This window comes from Solanum lycopersicum, chromosome 2 (assembly GCF_036512215.1).
Source record: "Solanum lycopersicum chromosome 2, SLM_r2.1".
In the NCBI taxonomy this organism is placed as follows: domain Eukaryota; kingdom Viridiplantae; phylum Streptophyta; class Magnoliopsida; order Solanales; family Solanaceae; genus Solanum; species Solanum lycopersicum.
This window is the reverse complement of record NC_090801.1, coordinates 16,047,470-16,052,541: the sequence shown is the minus strand read 5'-3', so window position 1 is coordinate 16,052,541 and position 5,072 is coordinate 16,047,470.

Here is a 5,072-nt window from a genome sequence, read left to right as displayed (position 1 = left end):
TGCTGGCAACTCTAACTCATATGCCACTTTGCCAACCCTTTTCAAGATTTTGTAAGGGCCTAGATATATAGGACTGAGCTTACTTTCTATCCAAATATCATCACCCCTTTCATAGGTGACACTTTCATGAAAACTAAATTATCAACTCGAACTCTAATTTCCTTCTCCTTACATTTGCCTAAGATTTCTAACGACTATGGGTTGTCATAAGTCTATCTCAAATGATTTTCACTATCTCCATAGCATAAAGGACTGAACTGCCCCTACAAAAGCTGCTTGACCTACTTCAAACCAACTGACGGGAGATCTACATCCATGCCCATACAAAGCCTCATAAGGGTCCATTTGAATGTTGGAATGATAGCTATGAGCGAACTCAATGAGAGGAAGGTGATAATCCAAACTACCCTTGAAATCGATCACACATTCTATCAACATACCCTCGAGGGTCTGAATGATATGCTCTGCCTGTCCATCCGTCTATGGATGAAATGCTCTGTTAAAGTTAACCTTAATACACAGACCCTTCTAAAATGACTTCCAAAAATAAGAGGTAAACTTAGTACCTCTATGTGATATGATAGACAAAGGAACTCGGTGCAACCTCAAAATTTAATTAATGTAAATCATGGCATAGTACTCTACCCTATTTGTAGTCTTGACCGCCAAAAAGCAGGAAGACATAGTCATTCTGTCAACTATTACACAAATGGAGGCATGTTGTCTTCGAGTTCGAGGTAACCCTGTAATGAAATCCATATTGATCACCTCCAAATTTCAATTAGAAATTTTGATATCTTTAGTCATACCCCCTGGTTTCTGATGTTTTCCCCAGACTTTCTGGTAATTGGGGCACTTATTCACAAAATCTTTTATATCCCTCTACATTCCATTCCACCAATAGACCTCCCGCAGATCGTAGTACATCTTAGTGGCACATAGATGAATCAAATATCTGGAGTTATGGGCTTCTGTAAGAATATGTTGTCTCATATATCCCACATTAGGAACAGACAATCTAACCTAGTAGTGAAGTACCATATCACTGTTGGGTGAAAACTTACACTCTCTTATTATGGGCTGCATCCTTAAGTTCAAGCAAGATTGGATCACTGTCTTCCTTTTCCTGAACCTCCACTACCAAAGGAGATTCTTTCCCATACTGAACTGTTACACCACTATCTGATATGCTCATAAGGCGAACTCCCAAGCGAGCAAGCCTGTGAACATCCTTCACTAGTTCCTTTATTTCTTCTTAAAAATGGGGTACACTTCCCTAAGATTATTTTCTAAGAGTATCTGCTACTACATTTTCCTTTCCAGGATGATAATGCACACTCATATCATAATCCTTAAGGAACTCAATCCATATCCTGTAGTGAAAATTCAACTCTTTCTAGGTGAACACATATTGAAGACACTTATGGTCAGTGAACACATGTACATGAACACCATACAAGTAGGGTCTCCGGATATTTAGTGTAAATACCACTTTTGCAAGTTCGAGGGCATGAGTTGGATAGTTCTTCTCATGAACCTTAAGTTGTCTAGGAGCATAAGCTATAACCTTATCTCGCTGCATCAGCACACAACCTAGACCAACTCTGGATACATCATAATAAATCATATAGACATCTGAACGCTCAGGTAGAGTCAAGACAAGAGCTGTAGTCAATCTAATTTTTAATTCTGCAAAGTTTTTCTCACAATCATCTGACCATTGAAACTTGACCATCTTTTGAGTCAACGTAGTCAATGGTGAGGCTATGAATGAAAATCCTTCCACGAATCTTTTGTAATAACCCACTAGACCTAAGAAACTTCTAATATTTAAATTAAAAGTAGGCTGGACAATTTCTTTACTGCTTCTATCTTATGCAAATTCACTTGGATTCCCTAGATAGATACATATTGACCGAGGAAAGCAACAAATTTTAAATAGAACTCATATTTTTTAAACTTATCAAATAACTGGCGATCATTGAGAGTCTATAGAACAACTCTCAGATGACTCGTATGTTCTTTCTCATTCCTTGAGTAAATGAGGATATCATCAATAAAACAATAACGATCAAGTCCAAGTACTGTTTGAAGGTCGGTTCCTTAAATCCATGAAAGTTGCAGGAGAATTAGTTTGTCCAAACGACCTAACTATAAATTCATAATGACCATACCGATTTCTTAAGGCTGTTTCTGGAATGTCACTGTCTCTGACTCTAAGATAATGATAACCCGATATGAGGTATATCATTGAGAAATTACTAGCAACCTGAAATTGGTCAAACATGTCATCAATCCTATGGATGGGATACTTGTTCTTGAATCTGATCTTGTTCAACCGACTATAGGCAACGCATATACTTAGAGAACCATATTTCTTCTTTACAAACAACACTGGTGCACCAAATGGAGAAATTGTAGGTTGCATGAAGCCGTTATCTTAAAGCTTCTTCAACTGCTCTATCAATTCCTTAAGCTTTGATGGATCCATTCTGTAGGGAGGAATAGAAATAGGCTGGGTATCTGGAAGGAGATCATTTCCAAAGTCGATTTCCCTTTTTGGAGGAACTTGGGAAGATCTTATAGAAATACTTTTGGAAACTCATTAACTATGGGAAGTGGATCAAAAGTTGGGGTTTCAGATCTAGAATACTTAACCTAAACTAGATGATAGAGATAACTCTTAATGATCATCTTTCTGGCATTAAGGTTAAAAATTAATCAACCCATAGGCGCTAATCTACCCTTCCATTCCAAGATTGGTTCGTTTGGAAACTGAAAATGAAAAATCCTAGTTGTATAGTTGACTGAGTAATAACAGGAATGTAACCAATCCATGCCTAGAATGACATCGAAGTCTACCATTTCTAACTCTACAAGAGATGAGTAGGTGACTTTCTGAGATACTTTGACAGGGCAAATTATGTATACTTGTCTAGCTATAACTGTGTCACCGACTAGAGTAGAGATTTAGAAAGGTCCTGAGAATTTCAAGATTAAAATTGAATTGGAATTAAATGTAAGGAATTACAAAAGAAAGAGCAGCCCCTAGGTATAACAATGCATAAACATTAAGGTCAAAGACTCATAACGTACTAGGGACTACATCAGGAGAACCTTTCTGATTCTAACAAGGTTGAAGAGGATACAACCTATTATAGCACTGACAGTGACATCTACAAGATGAGTTGTCCTGCTGAGTTGGGTGACTTACTAGTGCTCCTTGACCCTGTCTAGAAGGACAATCCCTTAAACTGTGACCAGACTAACCATACCCAAAACAACTTTCCTTTCCTGCGAGGCACTCGCCTGGATGGTTCTTAGTACACTTAGGAAAGTGGTGTAAGTCTTTGTGCCTGAGATTCTTTTGTGAGACTTAGAGCTTGTTTTTCTAACCTTCTGATCATACATGTCCTTGAAGGACGAAATACTAGCTGATGAAGGGGCTGGATTGCAAAATTTTGTTGACTATGCGAGCGATTCCCACCACCTAATTTTTGCTGAGAATAGTAATAGTTCCCAGTCTTAGCCTTATTATTCTCCTTGGTGTGTTCTCTAAGCTTATCACCGTCAACCTGCATAACATAAGTCATAATCCTAAAGATGTTCTTATCTCCGAGTAGCATAACATTTAAGCACTCAGTTTTTACAAAATCTAGCACTCTATACAAGAACTTATTCATTTTAGCCATGGAGTCAACAACCCTATGAGGGGCATACCTAGAGTATGTTAAACTTGAGCCCATACTCTTGGACCGTCATGTTACATTGCCTTAAGTTCATAAATTCTTGGGCCTTTGCTTCTCTTAACTCTATTGGGAATACCTGTCCAAAAAGGTCTCAGTACAACAATCCCAAGTAATAGGAGTTGCATCAATATCCATATTTTCTTTCTAATGAGTATACAAGATATGAGCAACATCTTTCACCTGGTATGATACCAACTCAACCTGATCATTCCTAGTGACTAGCATCAACTCTAATATCTTCTTGTTATCATGTATGAAATATTGTGGATCGTCACTAGTATGTGATCCAAAGAACTCAGGCGCATTCATCCTCACAATGTCATGGACCCTAGAAGCTGTTGATCCACCATTTCCATTCACATGAGCTTGAACACACTGATTATTGTTGTTGGCGACATTTTGAAAGAATGTCTGAACGATATTCCTGAATTTAGTGTTGAGACTCCCTGATCTAGGAATGGAGGAGTTGTGTTATCATTCCTGGCAATCTCATTCCTAGCTTTAGCTCTACGAGGAGGCATGATCTAAAACACAGAACATTAAGTTAGAATGGAAAAATATTATACCTTTCACACGATAAGAGTAACACACAGATGATTTTTTTCCTAAATAACTTCATAGCCTCCCTCTCTTTAGATGTGGTGCAATTAACACCTATGAAAAGAATTCTACTTAGCGCGACTTTTCAGACATCCTATGACTCTTAAGCCTAGCGCTCTGATACCCAGTTTATCCCACCATGAGTTATGCCAAGACGCGTACACGGGACCTAGGACGACAAGGGATCCCAATCTAACCTTTCTTGCAAGATCATGAGCATACTAAAGATAATAAATTGATCGTGGAAGATAAATCATAATTAAAATGAAAATATAGGGAATATGCATATATACTATAATTGAGAAATTTGAAACTAATGACTTAAATACATAGAATATATTAACTCAAGCCTATGCTCGAACTAACTATGTCTGAAATAGCCCCTAAACTAACTAGAAATACTAGGACACACCCCAACTAAGTATAGCAATAATTGAAACTAAATAACTAAAAGAGTGAGAGGAACTCTTGATTCTTTTCCATGGATAATAAGGATTCTCCACTGATTCTACTGAACTGGAAATGTGGAATTATTCTATGTGTAATCTGGATGCTGAGAACTTGAACCTACATCCCGAGAAGATGTAGCGCATGTATGCGTCAGTACTTGAAAGGTACTGAGCATGTAAAATAGAATAAAGCTGAAATAAATTAAAATTGAACAAGCACAAAAGCAAGTATAATTTTTTGAACATAATATAATCAATTTTGAGCTAACTTGGT